Here is a 24,896-nt window from a genome sequence, read left to right as displayed (position 1 = left end):
AGACCAAGTCACCGTTACTTCTCATTCAAGAGCTTATAGTTTTTGCCGCGCTAATCTCCTCACCATTTAAGGCCACCAGCGAGTTGGTGACGAAAAAATATATATAGACGACCCGTCATGTTTTTGTGGGTATTGGTTTGTAGTATGTGGTGGGTAACCTGATTATTGGGTTTAGGGGTGGCATAGATTTGAAAACTACTGATATTTGTTGGCGTTTTTCAGGTCACATTTAGTGATAATATGAGTTCAGTCAGATACAGGCAGATTTTCACAACGTTTTCAATAGTAAAAATATGCTTAATTTTTCGGCGGATTGGCTTTTGAAATTGATGCTTTCTGCACCTCTATGTAGAATTGAAAAAAAAAAATAAGCATAAGGTATTATTCTTATCCTTGATTACAGATTAAGTTTGAAAAGCATTCTGACGCTTCTGGTCTTGGGGTGTCAAATTATATTCTATGGCAACATTTGCTTACTATCAGGCCATTCGTCTTTACCTTTGTATCAATCACATATTTTTGGTACAGTCGTAACACAAGTCATTATGTAAGTTATAAATAGATAGACACATAAATATACGAAGATTCTTCTCAGCATCCTACTACACATGTCAGAGGCCTATAATCATGAATATTTAAATCACGCTGGTCAGTTATGTTATTCTCAAGGTGTAAAGTGGCGCCGGCGGTCACCCTTTGAGTATGCGCATAACATTTGCAATATGTATCTTAATACATCCTATGTAAGTACATATTGTACATATGAAGTGAAAACTTCGTAAGTGTAAAAATCTTAGAAAGATGTGCTTTGCAAAGTCTCCTTTCCTAGAAAGAAAATGAGAAAAAAATATAATTACAACCTAAATCATTTTAGGACGACAATACTATAAGTGAGATACAAAGTGGCGATAGGTAGATGCATAGTACTTACGACGCGGGGATACGTAATTGGGAACAAGTTCTGAGAAATAAGAGTCTAACTTACACATCCGAAAGGACTTTCGTGTACTGGGAAAGAAAAGATTGAAGTCTGTATTAAATATTTTCTTAATGTAGGCATGCATATAATGAAGTATCACCTCTAAAGTGTTTAATAGATCACTAGTTCGATATTTAGTCGGTACCATCCTTTTTCAACGGACCAAAGATTTTGGAGACTATTTCTCCGGACAACCCTAAACGCAAATGAGTAATTAGATGCGTAATTGAATATCGGTAGTTAAATAGTTTTTTAGTCAATATCTCTCTATTCACTGTCACTTTCGAGCTCATTGAATTATACCACCCAAAACAATAATGTGAAAGACTGCCAAGTTCGATAATACCTATGGGAATGCTTCGCCTATAAAAGAAGTGAGATCTGAATAAGTACCAAGTTCCATAGTTACATATACCTCAGTTCAAAATAGTTACTTTTTAATGATGCTACTTGGCAAGTTTTCACACACCTTGTTATAAACCTACTAAACGCAATGAATCAAGTATTTAATTTTCTATTAAAACTTGCCAAGTAACATCATTAAAAAGTAACTATTTTGAACTGAGGTATATGTAACTATGGAACTTGGTACTTATTCAGATCTCACTTCTTTTATAGGCGAAGCATTCCCATAGGTATTATCGAACTTGGCAGTCTTTCACATTATTGTTTTGGGTGGGATTTCATTTATTTTTGTAAGGTTGATTATTTTATTTTTTTCTTATGATTAAGTTAGTTAAGGAAATGTCTCATTTATACTATCTTTCAGATTTATGCTTCTTACAAAGAAATGAACTAGATTAACTAAATGGACTAGATTTACCAACTGACTGACATGACATGTTTTCATATATTATGTTCGTGGATCAAAGTTACACATTCGTTATTTTCGAAAGTGACTCACACTTGGCCGTTTTAAGATTTTTACTTTACTTTGACTAAATACAAACCTTTGTAACGAATTTCAGATCGGTACCTACGACCATTCGAAGATATATTATATAAATTTAGTTCGTTTTAGTTCCTTAGGGGTATAAATTTACACCGGATATAAAACACCTTCATTATTTTGAAACCGACTCACACTTGGCCATTTTCAGATTTTTCCCTTTACCTTGACATAAAGACCTACCTCCATGCCAAATTTCAAGTCAATACGACCATTGGAAGTGGTCTAGGTTTTTGATGAGTGAGTCAGTCAGTCAGTCAGTCAGTGAGTGTATAGTAAAAATAGCGATTTTCTGACGTCAATATCTCAAGACCTACAATAGGTATATTAATGAAATTTTGTATTTTAGATAAGTGAGGGGGTCTCAACAGATACTAAAAATTTGGTATGCGTAAATAAAATAGATTTTGAGTTATAGGGGGGTCGAATTTGGCCCGAAATGGTTCGTGTAATATAACCCACGGCCGGTGTGTCGCTTTTATTGCTCGAACTTGGCGGACACACTGCCGTGTGTCTAGATTGGGCACGTGGGTAAGGCGACAGTAAGTATACAGTCGTTACGGGTATTCAGAAGCCAGTGTAAACTAAGGGTATAAGGTTGCCCGGGTAACTGGGTTGAGGAGGTCAGATAGGGCAGTAGCTCCTTGTAAAACACTGGTACTTAGCTGCATTCGGTTATACTGGAAGCCGACCCTGAGATAGTTGGGGAAAGGCTAGGCATGTGGGTAAGGAGACAAGCTCAGTATCAGTGTAGCTACTTTCTGGAGAACATGCCTTTAAAGGTTCCCCGAACCTATCCTCGCGGGAAAATCAAATATATTTTCTGCACCCCCACTGTAAAGTCTAATCTGGGACGGCAAGCACCTCTCCGTAGAATAAATTGATGAGTATCATTCCCTTATCACAGTAATACCCGATCTTGATGTGTTCCACGATAAGTTGCGTATATTCAAAAACAAAATTAAAAACGCATCCTAATTCTAATAGTTATTCATTTGTTGTTTTATACTAACTTGATTTTACTTGTATTTCTTTATTTTTTCTCTGATGCGACTTGACATTTATTAAACATGTATGTTAATATTTAAACAATTATACTGTATTCTTTGTTAAATTTGAATTCCAAATTATGTATTCATTAGATATTCTCCATTTTATTTTTAAAATTTATTATTGTATTACATCTTCGAGCCGATGAATTGCGAATGTTATGTACGCCATTATTGTCACATGCATCAGGCCATAAACTAAAATAGTAGTTTAAGTTATCGAATGTTACATGTTTGTGATGTGGCAGTACTTTTTTAAATAAATAAATAAAAGCTATCTTGGCGGGATCACGCCATGGATGAGATCAATATTTAGTTTTTCTCGGTTCTTCTATTTTGTGTGTGTATGTCTGTACTCAAGTGGCAATGTCCGGAACTGCTGGGCTGGTCCCAAAAATCCTTTCTCTGATTGAAATCTTGATTATTCCTTCGTGATTTAAATGATCCATGTAAATTAACACTTCTGCAATTAATTCAAATGTTTTCTACGCCTATTTACTGAATGCGAGTAATATTTAATTATGTAGCAGTAAATGATAGTAGGTATAATAGTTCAAAACTTTCTACCGGATTTCTACCTAGATTGAATTCCGGCCTCAGTCCTAACAATAAAGTTTATGGGGCAACTAACACGTTAACCGTTTAACTATACGAGTTAGTAATCGCGTTATCTGCTTACAATAAAACTCGATATTCTGATCGCGTTGTAAAATGTATGCACAATCACACTTTATGCACATGCAGTTTGGAATAATTAAACTTGTACAGTCGGGATCGAAACTTTTAGTTCATCGAGTATTATTTTAAATTAGCCTACTTTCGTGCTGTCATCCGCATCCCGAGGGAACTATTTCCCCGCACAATGTTTTTTTACACTGAAGAAATCACCATCATCTGTCTAGCCTTTTCTCAATGTTGGGGTCGGTTACCAGTCTAACCGAATGCAGCTAAACACCAGTGTTTTTTTTTTTGACACCGAGAAAATATGAAAGCATAAAAAAAATATAAAACATGGCATCCATTGAGAAAGTGTATCCAAGATGATCAATATCGATATTAAAATCAAATCAAACATGTTAAACACTGCTCCTATCTAAACTACAAATTGGCAAATGCCACTAGTCCCATACCTTTTATTACAAAACCACTCGGTTCTATATCAAAAATATTCCTAGAAAACTATAAATACTTAAGCCCACAATTGACCTTATGGTAAAGGTCTTAATTTAAGCACGTATATAGGGCAGCTTTGCACCTGCGTTTGTCTCCCCTACTAAACGGTTGTATGTAGTGGACAGCTGGGTATAGATAATATCAATGTTAACACGCGTATGTTGTGTTACTATGTATTTCCCTTTCATGTAGCATGTGTAGACTAATCTTTATTTTTATTCCGACAAATGTTCTTCTGGGCTTAGTGGGCTTGTAGCTAAGTTAGTAATTCGTCTGGGCTTTTAGCTAACCCCAGCGTTTAGTAACTTTTCTGATTTTGGTTTTAAAAAACAAACAAATTCTTCAGCTTACATCCATTCTACGATAAAGCTTACGACTCTTCGTAACACTCGTGTTTTATATTATTTTCATGGACTATTTGTCTTTTGTTTTAAATACGAATCCATAATCAAAAGTGATTTGAACAAAAATCATCAGGACTTCGCATAAACCCAATTGTTCTTTTCTCAGCAGCACTCGTGCTCTCGCTGTGGCGGCATATTGGGCAGACAAAGTGTAGTTTCACTGTAAGACATGTCATCGACACGAAAGAAGAAGAAGAAGCAGCACTTAAAAATATAATTTTAGATTTTCTAACTTCGTAATCCACTTGTATCGTCAACAGTACTCATTAAATCACGCCTGCCGTCAAGTAGTTGCAACACCCTTTGTTACATTCAAGTTAGCGAAATCTAGGCGACTGTGTAGGATGATCGCCTAGCTTGACTGATTGTCAGCATTTATCTTTGACAGCTGGGACTTTGAGAATTAATGGAACTGGGAAATGAATCATAGGAACTGCATTGATGATGTCTTTGTCATAAGGGCTTAGATCTATCTTGATTTTAGAACTGATTACTTCATCTTCCCTTACTTAATGCTTCATCATCATCATCACCATCTCAGCCATAGGACGTCCACTGCTGAACATAGGCCTTCCCCCTAGATCTCCACAGATACCTGTTGGAGGCGACCTGCATCCCGCGTCTTAATGCTTAGTTTGTACTTACATATTATTACTGCTAATGAAACATTCAAGTATTCTCTCTAAATGTTTTTCAAAAGTAGTTTCATCTGCCAACAACCGTATCCTTCTAATTGATCTAGGAGCCGCGACATTTATGATTATATCTTCATTTTAAAGTGCCCATATAAATGTCAAATTACATGCAAAGTATCAATAAACCACACCATCTCTATAAGGACATGTGTGGAAATTATTCAACACTTGATAAGTTCATCATGCAAGCATTTTCAGAAGTCATTCTTTCTTTACAAATGAATCATGCTGCATTTTGATATACCATTATGTATGGCCCTTCAATAAAAGCCACGGTCTTTTGTCATACATAACCTAACTTTATGTCAAGATCTGGCGGAAGAATGGTTTCCAACTTTCGGGGTCTAAATTTCTAATGATATACGAAAGAGATACATAGAAAATTTCACAATTCTCAAGTCTCTTATTTCAATTTATGTTGGCTCCTGTTACATATTCATGCTTAACTAAGCCATCTTATACTAGAACTTCTGTTCTCCTCAATGTGACAAACAAACTCATTAAAGAAAACTGCACCATATTCGGTATCGGCGGATCATTGTCGGTCGCGCCTACGGTTAGCCTACGCACTCCATAAGCGAACACTCAGCGACATTCCTCTCTGCTGCTTAGTGACAGATAGGCCCACGGAGGAAGGAAAGATGATGCAGGTAGGTCAGGCGCCTTCTTCTAGGTCAAATTCGTACGGTAGGCATGACCAAAACGATCAGTTGCAAGTGAAGTGGCGAGGCGTTTGGGTTCTTTGTGACATCTGTCAACGATTTTTGATATCACGAGAAAGCATGGGTCCAAAGGTGTATCCAAAGGGAAGTCAGTAACGTTCCTCGTCCGCCGCACATCCGAATTTTGGCGCGCTATTTTCTTATGCGATTTTCTGTTATGTCACCTCCGCTTGTTCTGTTCTCCATGGATAGGCCTAATACACCTCATTAGCATTTTGTCAGACCTTGGTTCTGCTTTTCTGCCGTATGAGGCGTTTAGGAAATGGGAAGTTAGGGTGGGTAGACGGAATTGCCTTCAAAGATTTAAATGAAAAAGCGTGGTAGAATATATTAAATTAGAAAACGACTGCTATGATTAGATGATTATACCGACTTCTGGTAAATACATAATCTGTCCTGCGATTCTATAAAATTCGATCAACAACTCGCATTTCACTTCGATTCGTAATGTCATTTCATACTTTAGGGGAGGTAGGGTAGGGATGGGCACTTTTTCACATTTATTGCATAAAAAATTCAGATTTTACAGATAATCAACTTTTATTGTCATTTCTTATGTTTGGCTAGATAAAATCAAAGAGCTATCCTAAAAATTACAATCAGTTTCAACATTACGAGATATTTAAACGGTTTCAATAAAACCGTCGACACGTCAAAATTTTGTTTAGTCTGACATGCTTTAGTTGGTACTTACGTAGTGTTTAAAGTTACTTTTTGCTTTTTATAGGGTTTATCGTTTATAACATTTTGTCAAAATAATTGCGTACTTTTTTGGGTCGGGGGTTTTTTTAAATTTATAATTTTATTTTATTCCATGGTTTTTTAAAGGAGCTCCTTAATCTTTCCTTCTTTTTATGATGGGTTCGCTATATGCGATCTCAGCCAAAGGAAGCTGTTTAACAATCCTCATGACAAACTGGCTCTGGGAGAATTGCACAGATTGAGAAACAATAAAGATGGACCTTTGTTGATCCAGGGTTATATATCATTCTAGGGTTTCATCCGCCACATCCCATTTCCAGCATTAGGTTCTCGTCAATTAGAAACATGAAGAAAACTAGTCAAGACAAATTAAACGAGCCCAAACTCGATGGGTTTACTAAAAGGCAGTTCAGGGTTACGTCTCCTATCTTCGTGTCCTAACAGCAGACCAGCTCAGTGGTTCCAGAAGACATTAGTATTTCAAATTTTAGATCCCACATATGCTTGCAAGTAAACTGAGCGTGTAACATTCCTATCACACCTAACAAACGAGCTGATGACCTTGAAGACCTGAACCGATTTCCACCAAACATAGCTCAGAACACTCCCGAATGACATTCCTTTTAAACAAAAAAAACCGCATTACAATCGGATCATCCGTTTGGGAGCTACGATGCCACATACACACACACACACACAGACACGTCAAACTTATAACACCCCGTCGTTTTGCGTCGGGGTTAAAAAGAATGGTTTGCGACGGGAAATTCTTAAAGATTTAATATAACGAGCAATACAAGAGGTATCAAAAGGTTAAAAAATAAAATTAACAGCTGATAAATATGGAGTCCCTAGATCAAGTTGGCAACGGTACCTGAAACAAGATTCTATAAAGGATTTTAGCGCAGATTTATAACCTCACAAATTTTCACTGAAGAAGAAGAACAAAAATTTACAAATTATACATTACATGGTATGTCCAAGCCTCCCTACCATAGGGAGCATTGGACACTTTTGACTTAGTTTATAAATAAAAAAAAAATCGGTAAAAAAACTTAACTAAAACGGTTTTATCTTATGTGCACTGAAAACTAGAAAATAAAAAATTGTTACTTACCTGTCAACCTACGGTGGTCCCGGTCATATTAGACTAAAATAAAAACGTGGGGCCCATAAACTATTGCTGTAGTACCTCTTCTAGAGGTATAATAGGTGTGGATTGCATCGACTTACTATAATCGTAACTGGAGATTTTGACAATCAATCATTAATAATAGAAAATACACATACCTTTCATTAGTTTTCTCTTTATAACGATCCGAAACCGCAACAAAATATTTAAGTACTTTTACGAGTGTTTGTTCTTGACAACTCACAGAAATGACAGAAAGTCTATGGATGAACACCGTTACCAGTCGGTAACGTAAACTACCCAATAAAAAAAAACTATGACCATTTTATTCTGATTTCATCATGTCTCCCAACTGCCCATCTCTTCCCTACCTCCCCTATAGATAGACAGATTTTGGCAGCAGATCTGTCAAAATCTCGACTTTAATTTAGTTCAACTTGTCAACACGCTCGATAGTGAAGCGCTAGTGTAGTTTGACAATGTCAATCACGAAACTTTAAGGTAGAATTCCGTGGGTCGCGATTGTCGCAGCCGCGCGCGACAAAAGTCAACCTATGAAAATGTATGGCACCGCTGCCGAGGGCCGTGACAGTCGCGCGCGGACGACGAATTTCGTGAGCCGCTCGCGGCCGTACGCTTCTCAACATGGTCTAGCGCTTAATAACATCTATAGAATTTTAGTAAAACCAGAATTAAATTGTTGACAATGCCGCGAGCAGCTTACGAAATTCGTCGGCCGCGCGCGACTGTCACGGGCCTCGGCAACGGTGCCATACATTTTCATAGGTTGACTATTGTCGCGTCCACGGAATTCCACCTTTAGATCGAAGTCGAAGTGAGAGTGATGTCGAAGTGAGTTGTGATATTTTATAGAATCGACATGCTGGGCTTTAATCGTTATTTGCGTTAAGATATCTATTAGGAAAATGAAAGGTTGCTGTTCACACCCAAACCTTGGATGAGTTGTAGTACCTGAAATATCTAAACATTACATTCCTTTCAATCGTTTTAAAGATGTCCAACTGAAGGGTATAGGCCTCTTTTTATACAGAGAAGATTTGCTGGGAAGGAATGAGCATGTAACGATCCTCCTTGTACCTAAATTTTATAAATCCATTAATCGATTTTCCATAAATAATCTACACTTTATGACATACGTAGGCAGATGATCTGATTTACATTTCAGCTGGTGTTTAAATCAATTGTTTTGCTTGTAATAGAGCAAGATATGGTTTTACTGTATTGTGGGTAGACTATAATGTTGGTGATTGATGGGTTTTACCATTTAGAGGGTACTTTTGATTTGAAGGACATTTGTTCTGTGAGGTATCATGTAAAACAATTTGAAGGATTAGTAATTTACGACACTAATAAAGTTTTGATTAGTTTTTGCTAAATCTGTATGATTAATTACTGAAATCAGGGCTTCCTCGATAAGTATATTACAAACTTTGGTCTTTTGTTTTAAGGCTCCAGCAGACCGGATGCGTATGCGTAACCACGCGCGTAGTCACGCGCGTAGTTACGGCGTAACCATGAGTTGTAATGTATGGAAATGTATGAGACAGGCCACACCGCTTGCGTAACGTAGACACGCGCGTCGTTACGCAAGCGGTGTGGCCTGTCTCATACATTTCCATACATTACAACTCATGGTTACGCCGTAACTACGCGCGTGACTACGCGCGTGGTTACGCATACGCATCCGGTCTGCTCGAGCCTTTACTCGCATAGCGTAGCGTTTTTACAAGAATGCACGAAGCTGGTATGCCCATATAATATCCCATTAGAAAATGCAAAGGTTTTATTCGTTATGCACTGATTTATGCCATCAGCGATTAATTATGCTATTTACAACCCGCTCTAATGTTTTACTCTCCAATGAAATCCGTGACTGCTTTGACCGGTAACATTCATTGCATTTCCTACAAACGCAGGAAACAGAATCGAACCCTATATAAACCTAACCTTCCTTTGTAATAAACTAACAAATATAAGATCCAAAACAGCTTCTATCACCTCGTAATAAGGTTCAAAATTGAAACTTACATCTTCAGTGTATGGTTTACCTCCATGTTCAGTTTACAGGAATCATAAAACACTAGAAGTGCTAACATTTGCAAATAGAAAATCGAGTGAATGAACTCTAATGTTGATTGGATTCTGTACCACATGTGTGGTGACCTTTATGTGCAATATTTTAGTGCATTGTGTATGTTTATGTTATTGTTTTACTGTTTATCTGGTGTAATAGTTAGGATCTTGTACAGTTCGCAAATCATAAAGTTACTAGAAAGCATTTTAAGACATCATTGACCTAGGTTTTAGTCGTAACACGTAGCTTGTTCCTCTTTGAATTTTTAATGGGCCCTTGTAATTTGTCAATCATCTGGCAAAGAAGAAAAAAACAATTTCTTTCCTGGTTAGTTATTATTTTTTCCTCTACTCAGAACTGAACAAAGGATGGATATGTGAAACGTAAATTGGGGTTATTGTAATACTTTCTTTATAAATAATCCCTGCATAGGTACTCTTATTTCTGCTAGGAGTGGGACTGCTATTTCTTAGACTTCTTATACATATACAAAGTTCCTTGCCTAGTGTAGGCTTGTGCCATTTCATTTCATCAAGGAAAGTGCGTACCAAACAAAAACAGGCACAAGTTATTAATTTATAAACAGCGGCTCAGTTGCGACAGGCGTGGCTAGCGAAAGTGCACCGGTTTGTTGCAGGTTCGATGTCTATGCTAATGCAAGATTTATGATCTAGACTCGCTGTGTACTTAGTTGTGTTTGATTAATAATATTGATAACGTGGGCTGGGAATACAGGTGAAGTAAAGCTGATTGAAGGAGGGTAAGAAGTCACGATACTTATACTAAACATTTAACATTTTGCAATGATCGCTTAAAACACTTTCTTACGCTTGAGTTGGTCATGCTTTTTGATTATAAGATGGGGCTAAGTAATAGTGATAACCATTTCAAGGGGTTTCAGGTTGCCCAGGGTAAACTGGATTTTGGAGGTCAGATAGGCAGTCGCTCCATGTAAAATACTGGTGCTTAGAGCTAAGCAGCTCTGCATATGGTAAGATTGGAATCCCACCCCAAAGTTGGGAAAGGCTAGCTAGATGATATTAACTTGTATCGAAATCTGGGTAGCGGGATTTCCTTAACTTCCTATAGACAAAGTCTTCAATTCTCACCACCCTATTATTTCGACATACGTTTCAATGGCTTGCACCCACTGCACTGTTTAACATAGACACCTACATTTGAACTAATGGCACAGGATGGTTGACTCATATCATGTCATATTGTAATTTTGACAGGCTGGTTAGCATTTGCTACCAAAATTAAACTGCAAAGCTGGAATAGCTTGATCATGAGGTATAGAAAGATTTTCAAGAAGTTTGTGCTTTAGACATAGACATGTAAATTGCATTTATCTTCTTATAGCCAAAAGACATCTCTTGTAGAAATAGGGATCCTTACCATCCACAGGTTTCTATGCAAGATTTATAGGTACCCAGGAGTTCCTTTCCTACGTAATTTTCAATACTCCTTGACATTATATTATCAGACATATCAAGGTCCTTCTTACTGGACACTGGATTATCTAGATTTCAACCTAGATAAATACAGTCATGTAGATTTCCTTTTTAAAAATGGCCATGCATTCTTTTGTTTTGATTTAGCATATTATCATTGTCAGTTAAAGTTAAGGCTGTCCACATTTCAGACATGATACCAGACAAGATTCTAGACTAAATGGTATGTTTATTATTTTATCTGTCTAGATTATTTCGTATAATGTCACAGTTGCCGAGGCAGACCGCTTTTTGAGTCGCCTACACTGATTAATAGGGCTGTCGAAAATGTATTGTGCGATTCAAATGTAGATTTGTAAGAGCTTAAAGGTTATGATGGTGACGCAAGCAATTGTATGAATGATTACTTGTTGCTTTGAGCTCATTCAGCAAAATGATCCGTCCATTTCTAAGAACAGATCCTCGTTATATAGTGCAGTCATTGAAGCGAAAAATACGGTCCAACCTCCGAATTTTTTTACTGTGAACCGATTTGCATGAAATTTTGGAATTAGGTTCATCCTACCCTTAACTTCAAAAGTGAATATGATTTGAACTCCGCCACCCCCCCTGGGGGTGGTTGACACCCCTTCTTTGGGGTGAATATTTTTTTTGCAAAATAACCTCGGATATCGATAGAAGACCTAATTTTAAGCAAAAGTTGTCTTTAAAGTTTAAAAAAAAATCCAATACTTTTCAAGTTATTGGCAATTGAAAATTCGCAATTTTTTCACGTTTTTCATCGGTTTTTTGCAAATATCTCCAAAAATATAGGTTTTATCGAAAATTTATAAAGAACAAAATTGTAGCAGGTAAAACAACGAACAATTTGTTTTTTTATAAAAGGTCCTAAGTGCAATATTAAGCTAGATATTAAAGATCAAAGCCGTTTTTTATTTTGTCTGAAATTTAATCGACGTAGTTTATGCCATCTATTATTTTAGTAAGTTGTTTATTATTTTCCGGTGATATATATACACATTACAATAGTTGTGACTCTTTATTATATTGCCTACTTTCACATTGCTCCAAATATTGACACTCCGAAGTTTTCAGTTACTAAGTAGAAAAAAATATGACAAGTTTTTGGACCGTAACTCCTTCAATTTTCATGCTATCACAATTTATAAAAAACCACTGTAAAAGTAATCAAGAGAGCTACAACATCCATTATTGCAATATATAGTAAAGAACTTTTTTCTAAAACGGTGAAGGGTTAAAGGGCTTAAGAGAGGCTGTGATTGCGCTGCCACGCGCTCTTTAAACAATCATATCTCCGTCAATTTTTGTTCGACAGAAAAAACAAACAAACCAAATTGTTTGTCAGAAAAATACCTAATTTTTTTATTAGTACACTTTTATACGTATCTGTCGTAATTTTTGAGATATTATGAAAAACAAGTGGGTTTTTCTTTAATTTGAAATTTTGTTCTTTTCGTTAATCGTGACTTTTTTGAAAAATATCTGTCCTGAAGCAGCCAAACTGATACTATCTATCAAACTCTTCATAATAAAGTTAATCCTAGGCGGAATACGATTAATTTTAATTTTGGTGGAAATGGCACTTATGAAACCCATTGATTTAACAGAAAAAATATAAGATGCTCCCCTTATTTGCAATACAGCTCACTTATTTTACGTGCAAAAGACTTTTAATAGTGCTCATCTTAAAGCTTATTTCAAGCACTGCAAAACCCATTTGTATTAGAATGTATAAAATGCATCTACTCACCGCTACATGGCATTGACCACAACGATTAAATTTCAGACAAAATAAAAAACGGCTTTGATCTTTAATATCTAGCTTAATATTGCACTTAGGACCTTTTATAAAAAAACAAATTGTTCGTTGTTTTACCTGCTACAATTTTGTTCTTTATAAATTTTCGATAAAACCTATATTTTTGGAGATATTTGCAAAAAACCGATGAAAAACGTGAAAAAATTGCGAATTTTCAATTGCCAATAACTTGAAAAGTATTGGATTTTTTTTTAAACTTTAAAGACAACTTTTGCTTAAAATTAGGTCTTCTATCGATATCCGAGGTTATTTTGCAAAAAAAATATTCACCCCAAAGAAGGGGTGGCAACCACACCCAGGGGGGGTGGCGGAGTTCAAATCATATTCACTTTTGAAGTTAAGGGTAAGATGAACCTAATTCCAAAATTTCATGCAAATCGGTTCACAGTAAAAAAAATCGTAAAAATAATGCTTCAATGACTGCACTAATAAGGTTATTTTGTAAACAATTGTAACCGCAAGCACAGCAAATTTTTCTCTTAAAATTCTGTTTTTGTACGATGAATGAGTTCTTATTAATATTTATTATTCATTTGTACTTAACGTTATTGAAAAACATATTTCAGATGACGAATTGTTTGTACAGATGAATCTTGGTCAATATTGTAAGGTTTATGAGGATGAGTTAAAATAATTTTAATTTATTCATTCAGGCGCCAAGAAAATTGCAAAAAGAAATGTTCTTGTCATTATTAAGTATCTTTCAGTGTTGCTTTAATTTGATGCATCGATACCTTCTGTTTGAGCCCTTATCCTAAGGAAGCTTATTATTTTTTTTCAGGTAGATTTTCATTTGTTTTTCCATTTTCTCTCTTGCCAGCCCTATAACACTTCCTAGCTCAAAGAGAAAGAGGCTCGTTCGCCAAGGCTCAACCGAATCTATTACCAATCTTAACGGCTCTGCGTCATAATCTGACTAACAGCTCCCACGCATGCGCTAATTATTGCTAGTGTTGCTCATAGATTTGCTTTAGCCAGTCAGCCCTGTGGCGTAAGACTGAGGGCGTTACAACTTTGTTAGAACCTACTGCGTGGTTCTGGGCGCCTGGTACCTGTAGCTTGGGTTATGGCGAAATACTGAGCTGATTTTGATGATAAGGATCTGCAAAATGACTATGATTAAAGACTGCGGAAAAAGGTGTTGGGCTTTGGTTATTAAGACTTGTAAACAGTTTTTCTTCCATCTTCGTTAGTCAGAATATGTAGGCAAAATTAGACGTTACACTGACAGAATCCTAAAAGAAGGTAACTTAAAAGTAAAAGGTACCCACAATTCCTTCCTTCCTACTTAGTGGTCAGGTCATCTATTCACGGCCCACACGGATAAGTAAGCATTACCATAGCAACACTTAGCATTGCGTGACATTCTGGGCTGCATACTTGCACCATATTTGAATAGGCAAGGGAAACTCTCGCCGTGGAATACGAAGATGTGGAGACAGTGCTCTTTCTCATTCAAGAATATTAACTTTGCCTTAAAAGTAATTTTAGTGTCACCTTCGGTCAAGTTTGGTTCTTTAAGTTTCTGTTAATTTCCATCTGCAGTTTTTCATCCGTGGATCCGGATAAAAAATAGTCCTTCGGATCCTGGATAAGTGGGCTATCTAACACTGAAATATTTTTCTAATATGTCCAGTAACCCCGACATTAGCGTGTACCAGCAAACATACATATTCTTCTACTTATAATATTAGTAGTAACAGATGCAGTTTCCGTTTCAATTTGCAATCAAAACATATTCATCTGATTTCTTAGATCTAAGAAATCAACCATGCAAACACATTACGTGGTAATAATCATTAATCACTTCATTAACTCTGTCCATTTTTGTCTCTGTAGCTTTTTTTACTTGTGTTTTTTCTTCATTCAGCCTGTTATGTGGTCTACCCGGCCTTGTTTTAAAATAATTAGCGTCTAGTAGAAATAAATCTGTATTGTGACCTCGATAGTTTTACCTATAAAGTGTGACTGTCGATTCTGTTAAAGATGTTTCTGGAATTCTTAATGCATAGTGATCGTGGTATGATAAAACTTCACTTTTTAAAGTGGCTTGTCAGCTTTAATTGATCCTTTTCACTAACGAATTATTGAGACTAAAGGGCTTATTACATTTGACTAAATTCAGTCGTCTAAATGATTCAGTCACTAAATTCAGTCAAATGTAATCAAATTTAGGAAGGTAGGTTTCATTCAATCATTTAGAAACCTAATTAGACGACTGAATTTAGTCAAATGTAATAAGCCCTTAATTTAGGTAAATCTTCTTTTATATTTCAGTCCTCATCTTTGGCGCCACCTTTTTTTCTGACTGTCATATTTAAAAATACTTCCATTCCTATTTATAAGACTAAATTAACTAACCGCAACGATCTAGCCATTACCATTCTAGCGCCATCAGCTGAAGTGTTGCATGTAACCAATCCAGTTATTTGTAACATTAATAAACTTATTTGTGTCTGACTCAGAACAGCCTGACATCTGGCCTTCCATGGAACTGTGACATCATTCGCAAATCACGTTCCTTAACTGTGACTTGAATTGCAAATAATTGTAAAGGAAAATAAACTTGTCCTAGATTTTATTTAGGTCATATTGAAGTTATTGTTGCAGGATAATGTGGCATTCCTAGTATTTAATTAGGTTAAAAGATATTTGTTAGAAATTTTAAAATAGGCGAAGTCTTCGACGAAGTGATTAAGGAAAAAGATGAAGCTTATGAACTCAGGATCAGTGAATCTGGGGCATTTCTGAATTTTATCATTAAATTCAAGATTAAAATATAAAACATCGTTTATTGATCATTTAATAAAAACACCAAAGCGTAAGCCTTCTGAAGACGATGTAAATAAAAAGCCATACATATTAAAATGTAAACGATAGTCTAGTCTAGACTTGTTATATCTAAATCTTTATCTGCAATTTATAGCAAACATGCACTGATTTACAATATAGGCAATAAAAATACCTACATGCCTTAGGTATTTGTTCTCCTACATAAATTAGCAGTGGTCAAGGGAAATCTTATTATTCTGTCTCTTGTCATATGTCAGTCATGATCAGCGTTATGCATTCTTGTTAAGGTAATAGCCTAATGGTGCTTGCCGTGAGCTCTTAATTAGGCCTGCTTGATTTGCCTTTAGTAGATCTAGTATTGAACCTTTTTGAGAATTGTCATTTTCTTCTTTTTATGCTTTAATTTCAAGCTATGGGTGAATTAAGATTAGGATAATTATGAAGTTTAGATTTTTCATGAAAATGAGAAAGACGTTTCCTGGACAAATAATACTAATCTTCATCTTTCTTTTGTTACAGGTAAACATGAGATAATGATTAACGAGTTCATTATGGAAATTCTGGGAGTTGCAACCCATAGTCTAAAGTGCATCGAGAGGTTTGTATCTAATGAGAAAATTGAACAATCAGATGAATAGAATGACAAAACTCAATTAAAATGCGTTTTTTCTAGTGTTATATCCTTACATTTTATTAGACCTTACATAAAAAGGATTAATCAGATTCATAGCTTACCTGGACATACCCCTTGATTCAGACCTCAAATCTTGTGACTGTAAACCACATTCCAATCTTTAAGAAAAAAACCATAAAGATATCCCAAATACCTAAAGTATTACCTGGAATCCGTTTTTAGCTGAGGCACGCGAGGTTTTAATTTCTTTTTTCGACGGCTATACAGTATTTATTATATGGGGTTTCTTGGTATTTATTTTTTGTTCATGGGAATCTAAGCTGAACATGTAATTATGTAATAGCTAACAAGCTAGGTCTTATCAAGGTCATTGTTATCTTTTATTTCGTCTTCTAGATGCATTGAAGGATCAGTTGCGTTAAATATAAATTCTTTGCCAGAATTCGTGATATGGGATGCTTCATGTGCTTCTTTCAAATATGTAGTTCTGTTAATATTGATTCAGCAGCTACTTGATTTGAAAGCTAAATGACTTATAGGTGTTTCATTATTCCAACTTTTGCTAGTTATACTTAAATCATTAAGAGTAGAGCACACATGTTTAAGATCACAACTATTAATTGCCTTATTAATAGATTTCATCTTATAGGTATTCTAAGCTTCGTAACATTTATTCTTTTTATCCCAGGTGCTGCCTATCTATGTATATGGGAACATCTGCGTGTTTTTTCAATATCATAATGAGTCATACATTTTTTACCTTTGAATCATCGATGTTATTAATTGGAACACATCCTGCTGCTTTCTTCAGGAGAAAGTTGTAAATATTTAAATCTTCTTTTTCTTGTGTTTTGTGAGATGCAAGCCGTGTTTACAATGAGACATCTTTTGTTTTATTACTTAGTTGGCATACATTATCTTCCTTGCCAATTGTCTTATGAAACTTCGTCTTGGGAACTAAGTTATTCAGCTTTATTTTGTTGGATGTTTGCCTAATAATTGCCTTAAGCCATTCAGCTCAAAGTTTTATTAGTAAACTTTGGCTTGAATACATTCCAATTTAATTGAGCATTCTCTTTTTACCGTCTTTCTTCTAATCTTATTCTTAAAGTTTTGTTTAGAAGATATTCTTGTTATTGGTAAGTCGAAGGCTCCTGCCACATGCACGATACTGAACAAATGATAGTGTTTTAACATTCAGTCAAACAAGAAACGTTTCAAAAATCAAGTCGAAACCCCCATTCATCAGATGACACAACCACAAACAATGGTCCACCATTACATAATATCCCAAGTAAAACACAAATTATTGCTGCGTGGGCAGAATTTGCTCAGATTGAGGTTAAACGTGACGGAGAAAGAGTTGACCTTGACTTTACTGCTGCAGTTGAAACTGTCAATGTAGAACCTATGAGGAATAATTGCGAGTTTTTATCAACCTACGGCTCTGAGTCATTGGCTGGGTTGCTAGGTGCGAATTTAAATTTTGCACGTGCTAAAAATAAAATGGATTTTGGGTCCGAGTATGTACGGATTCCTATAGCCTCTCTGTCTGTTGAGAGCTGAGCTGACCCCAACATAGTTGGGAAAAGGTTAGGCAGATGATGATACGTCTGTCGATAAACTTCCGCTTTTAATATACCATCAGAGTTGAGTAGAAGCTAGAGATAAGGTTCTGTTTTGTTCTCAGAATCGACTAATTCAGTTTGTCTAGTTTGACATTCATTTTTTATTGCACTATGGTTCCTTGAATTTGCAAGTCTTTGTTTCCGGATTCCGTTCTCATAAATAAGACTCGGATTTATAATCTATGCATAATATTCTTGATTTATTAGTTTCTGATAAATTATGCAGTAGATTGTCATTGAATCGTAATGAAATATGGCGTATGTAAGTGATATGGCAAATTCATTTAATTTGAAACCTAGTAAAAAAAACTTGTTAAAAACGATTTCAACTTTTATTTTCGTGTCCGTAAATAAAACTCAGATACTCCCAATTTATACCGTAAAACATAATTTATGGACTTCAAACGGCTCAACGTTTTCGGAATCCTTCCCAAATGATGCCCGAAACTTCAAAATAAACACGTAACCTATAAATAGTGAGATTCGGTGGAAATTGTTGTATGTAGCAACACACTGCAAGCAATGGTGGCCGCTACCAAGTTTGTATTGAGCCTATCCATTCAAGCCTTCTACGCACACAGCCGCACAAATACATGCACACACACAGATAAACGGAGCGAGTTTGACAGTTCGCGGCGGCCGCATCAGTTGGCCGATGCTCGGCGTCGCGGTACGATCGTTCACCGCCGCCATCTTGAATTTACGAAACGCGGGCTATTTTTTTAATAAAAATAAACTAAACGTGTCAACTGTGTAAGTGTGTGTAACCGTTCTTGTGGAGGTTTTGAATTTCGAATTTGTTTCGGATACAGCCAGTAACAACGAGGATTTGGGTATTCACCATAAAGTTTTTTTTTTAACGTGGCATGGACCGGTGTTATGCAAATTGCAAAATAATTATCGGGAAATCGATATTGTATAGTATTGTAAGTACTAAGATGTTGATTGCGGTATTTACCATGGATTTGTCCAGGTTTGTCTATGCTCCTACTGTTTTAAATAGTTCATACTTCATATTTTTGGGGGACTTCCCGCTAAAATGTAGGTTACGGTTAAGACTTTAACACACATTGTTTACTGTTCGAATTTGTTTTCTCAAAAAATAAAATAGGTTTTATTTATTTATAAGTATTGTTTAACTTCTGCACGAAAACACATTTTATTTACCTTTTCAACTAAACATTCTTAAATCTTAAAACTAGGTAACCGACTACATTTCGTATTATATGATGTCATTATTATTTTTAAAAATAAATAATAATCATCATTCCTTGTTACACCCAAAGGTGTTGATGCATTTCCGTCATTATTTATTTGCAGTAATAATTATTATTAAGTTCAACAATACTATAAAATGATGTCATTAGCATAGTCATAATAACACTGCGATATTAAAAGGAAAAAATATATCAAAGTAGGTAAGCACGTAGAATATGGGAAACTACAAAAATACATAGGTAGGTAAATATAATGTAATAACGAATACATAAGAATTGTTTAAATAAAAGTTACAAGTCCTAAATATTTTATTATTCCTGCTAACTGTTTTCAAGTGCTAGTCAGTAGTTTTTGGATTTATCCATTACAAACAATCAAACAAAAATACGAATTTTATAACATGTGTGTAGATAAACACTTCAATCAAGATAAAAATGTAAACAAACACAAAACAATAGTACTAACGTAATTTCTAACACTTCTTTGTAAAGTACCTTCACTAAGAATTACTTCATCAACCTTTTGTTCCAAACTACCTTCATTTTCATTCATGTTAGACGTTTTCAATCAGACTTCGTAACTCAAGACAAATGATTCAGAAAAAAATATGTTTCGTTGCGTCTGTCGGAAGTTTTTGCTTCAACTATTATTTTCGGCTAAGATGAATCATATTTTTACTAGCTAGCTAACGATGAAAAAACATTTGATATGGCATTTAAAATTTTAACTGTCGATTCTAAAAGTAAACATGATATTTATCAACAATTTAAAGACGCAAAAGACGAGTGTTTACCTCCTTTTTATAAAAAAAACAAAAGACATACAGACAGGTATTTAAAACTGGCCCTCAGAAGTCCTTCCAAAGGTGAACTTCAGGTTATGTGATGTCATAGTTCCAAAAATCTTAAGCCACATTCTTTCCTTCTTTTAAGATACATATGAGGATCCATCCTAATATCTTTTTTATACACCTGACTCAAAGATAACGTCATAAGCATGTCATAAAGACGACAAAACTCTTACGTTGTTCAACGTACAAAGGAATTTGAACCTTATGTCTGAAGCTGTAGGAATATAAACAGAAAATACGAGTAAATAAGGTTTTATACATGTTAAAATTGTAAGTCAATACTATTGTAATGTAATACAAAGTTTTGATACGGTTATAGATCACTTAGCGTGTGAGTATGAAGATGAGATAAGTTTTGTGCAGACTCGAACTATTGTAAACATAGATAAGGTTAAGCCTGATTTCCTGGAAGGGATAGGAAAGGCTGTGATACTCCTTATAAGAATATATTGCCATTTAGATCATGTAACTGTAGATAGACTAACAGACACAGCCAATGCATTTGTAATGGCTCGTGTTTACAGCAACAACCAAAATAAAATAAAGGAAAATATAACGAAAACAATGTCAAGGAAAACTCGTTAAAATAGGCAAATAAACTTGGCTGTTGCTACTTGTAATGCATTAGTATTAGATCTGTATTATTAACGCAGTTGATGCAGTCACTTAGGTAGGTAGTTAAAACATAAAATTAAAGTAGCTGAGAATTTAAACACTGAATCCCTCTTGATCAATAAATGTTTATTAAGATGAAGTTACATAGTTGAATAATCTCTCGTTGTTGCCATAAAAGAAGAAAAAAGAACGACGATGTTACTCCTAGAAACGTTTCACTAAAGTGTTCTATTTACTGCCATTAAACTTATAAGTGGTCCAATCTAAGCGTTCCCTTAGATCGTTACAGAGATAATTTCCGATTGGCTAATCCAGTTCAATTTGGCGAGACCTGTTTTGCCAGTTTGAAATAACGTTTATTTATGTCTACCACTCACTTCATTCGCCTTTCGTAGTGATAAAATAGAATTATCTGGCTCTCGACCCACGGTGTCTGACGAGACAGGTAAAACAGATTATACGGACAAAGTTTTTGTAAATATAGCTAAAGATAAAGAGATAGCTAGAAATAAAGATGAAAAAGCAAATGGTCCTCTCAATTTTGAAATACACGATGAAAATTAAGGCAAGTGCATTCTCAAATCACTTGACAAATAAATAAATAAAGCCATCAGTGAATTCACGAAACATGCACAACACGAAACGCTATCATTAGATAAGATACAACTCAGATATATCGAGGCGGAACTGATTTGACGTAATACAGACGATACCAACGACTTTATTTATAATCTCAAAATATGACCACTAAGTTTATTTAATGATGTCAAGTTTGTGGACGTTCAAGGACGGTGGCGTTATATTTGATGTTTTCATAAGTATTTGTAATCAATGCATATTATTAAGCGAGTTCTAGATTTCTTCCGTCTGAACAAATATTACGACTGATTCTCGAAAACCGACTGACTCCATTTTATTGCTAGCGATAAGGTCACACATTATTTTTAGGTCACATAGATAAGTTTTAATACCTAATACAAAGAAAAGAAGAAGCGAATAAGAAAGTTGAGACCGTGACAAAACGTGTACCGGTTGAAATATTGAAATACAATTAGCCACAGGTATAATAATTTCAAACGTGACAACCGTAGAGGTGTCACAATGGAATATGTTGGCGCTTGTCATTTAGTAGGGCTGGTAGTAACTAAAACTAAGGATATATAGTTTAATACAAATTCTCCTAGATCAACTCATGATGATGATAAATGTGGAAAAAATCAAGATGACACGCAAAAGATTATACCCCCAGAGAATAATAAATCGGGAGTACTTTTGGTACAAAAAGATAAGATTAATCGCTAAGACAAGTCAAGACTTGCAATTTTAATATAATTGGTCTACTAATTATGCTCTATGCATTTCACAATGTGATGTAATGTAAACGACACTCACAAATGACCGTCTTCATTTAAAATGCATTAGTATGAAGCTTCAATGTAACTCAATTAAATGTAACATTGAGTATATTTGAATGAAGACGCCCCCTACACCTACTTCTATTATTTCATCTTTTATTTCTAGATTTATTTCATTAATTTGCTTATTAGCTTCAGTGACAACCATATTTGCTACATCCTCTCACTCTGAATATATTACCTGAGGGCTTTGACCAACAGTTTGAATGTCGGCTCTACAATCAGTTTTAGATTTCACCAATAGTATTTGCTGAAGTTCAAGTTTTAATAGGATGTGAACCAAGCTCTGATAACTTAGATTTAAATGAATAAAGTGTTAAATTCGGAAATAAAACATCATCTGATACTTTAAAAGAATCCCAAGTGTTCCATAACGTTTCATATAAATTGGCTTTAAAATGCCTTACTAACAACATCCACACACGTGAATCTCCAATAGAAGCTTTAAAAGACGCAACGAAATAGATAAGCAATAAAGATACAGTAGAACCAACGTAGTGTGACCCTTTTGAACACCATAATGATACGTTAATCAGTTTTCGCATGTCAGTCTCCCATCTCGACGTAGGAAAGTATGGCAGAACTATGGAAAACTTCCCACGTGCGATACTCGAGTTATAAAAAAGAAAGTTAGGTAATAAAGAGAACAGTGTACTAGCTTAGACTTGCAAGGCTTCTTGATACTCAAACACGTGATAGATTAGTGATATAGTGTTTTATTTAGCTGAAGCTAAGCTAGAATTAGAGGATTTGGTTAGGGAAATACTGATGTTTGCATTAAAAGAAACCTAAACTATACCATTGTTACTATGGACTGCTTTTTTGGACTCATAAATTGGCTCGTTGATAATGATGATAAAAATATGTACTGCAACTGTTTGTGTGTTAAGCCTCTTATCATTCACAGGATTAATGTTGCCAATTATAGTATCTCTGCAACGATCTGTCTTTGACGTGTGCTTGCAAGTCGGTGCATTGATTATAACGTTGCTATTATTGATTGAAGTACGTCATTGATTATTAAAATCGATGTGTTAATTAAAACCAGCATGGTTATCATTGCAATCAGAATTATGCTTAAGATTCAATCAATGTATTCAGAAATGGTACGTGGACTTTTAAATCGTTTTCTCTTGTTGGAGAAATAGAGCTTGAAATTGTACCAATTTGAGGTTTGTTTATGTTGCAGAATGCAGTTATGCATAAATTGTTAGACTAGGTTCATAAAAACGCATAACAGTTAGTTATTCAAAGAATAATTTAGAATATTATTTATCAACTGTCGCATAGCGCTGAAAATAGGCTTTTATGTAATGTGCTTGGAAATGATGTTCATGTAGATATTCATCCTGCGCTTGTAAGTGCATCCGAACGACCGCCAACTTGGCACGGCCCAAGACCGGCTTCCCTCGAGATGTCATCGACAATGTCAAGTGAATACTATATCACGTAATAATTTACTTTTATTATCAGGCCATGTTATAATTATGCTAATTCTGCAAATGGATTCGTTTTCCTTTGCCTTTTTAGGATAAAGTTATCAAGGTGCCCCTTTGTTTGTCTGTCTGTTTTTGACTCTCGATTTTCCTGTTACTATTTAAAGTTGAAAGCTTTTTGATCTAGGTGGACTAGTTATTACTTTAGCTTCAAATCTCTTAGATCCAAATAAATAATAATATATTCCAAAATTAGGAGTCCATTAAAGTAATCATAGGTACAATATTTGCGTTAAACCACTTCTAACAATTCAATCCATTTAAAGAAACCACTTCCAGATAACGAAGCGTTGGTAAAGTATCCAGAATCGAGGTCGGCATACGATTATATCGACATGTAAGGCGTCCAAGTCGCATTTTGTTTTGATACTTTCATGCCCCGAAGCCATATGCTCCGCATTGGTGATCGTAATGAGAGATACTTACAGAAAGGTGAAAGGTGCATGTAAAAGTCTCTAATTGCATTGCACTAAGAATTATGAAGTAAGAAATGCTTGGCTTAATGATGGATGACTGAACCAATTTGGTGCGTCGATTGATTTTAATGGTCGTAATAAAGGTAATGATAGTCTTTATCATGCTCTAGTTAATAACGGTGATGAATCGCATTTTTGTTTCAATTTTGAGAATGTTAAAATTACTGAAGATTACGAAACAATAAGTCTTAATTTCCCAGCAGTTATTAACAGTTTTCTTGGTGAGGATTTAGTCAAGAAGCTCTTAAGACCTAGACCTTAACGATTCTAAAACCTACAACACAGCCTACAGCAATACGTGATCGCAACATCTACAACTACCGTATCAAACGCTCGTTTCGTGCATCCCGGCTCTCTGCAATCCCGTTAGCGAACCGGTCTCGGAATGCCGTGCGTTCCCCACATTGTTTTGACGAATACGAGACTGATTTTAGTTCTCCAATACGTCTTTGTTCTCCTGGTACCTTCATATGCAATTTGCGCATTGAACGCGATTGTAGGAGTTGAAGTTAATGATAAACTAGCTGAAAACATTGCAAGAAAATTGCCAACTACCAATCAAAGCTACTGTTGTTGC

General features: G+C 35.3%; 1 protein-coding gene across 1 annotated transcript in view; it reads left to right on the top strand.

Annotated features, from left to right (window-relative positions):
- The first annotated feature begins 18,871 nt into the window (after positions 1 to 18,871).
- The window catches only part of LOC110381036 (dystonin), a 206,990-nt gene continuing 200,965 nt past the window's right edge, over positions 18,872 to 24,896 (top strand). Inside the window, 1 exon segment of the mRNA XM_064041470.1 lies at positions 18,872 to 19,002. The gene's annotated coding sequence lies outside the window, so the exon portion shown is untranslated.

This window comes from Helicoverpa armigera, chromosome 25, assembly GCF_030705265.1.
Source record: "Helicoverpa armigera isolate CAAS_96S chromosome 25, ASM3070526v1, whole genome shotgun sequence".
Classification (NCBI taxonomy): Eukaryota; Metazoa; Arthropoda; class Insecta; order Lepidoptera; family Noctuidae; genus Helicoverpa; species Helicoverpa armigera.
The sequence above is the reverse complement of the archived record's forward strand: the minus strand, read 5'-3'. Positions and strand labels throughout refer to the sequence as shown.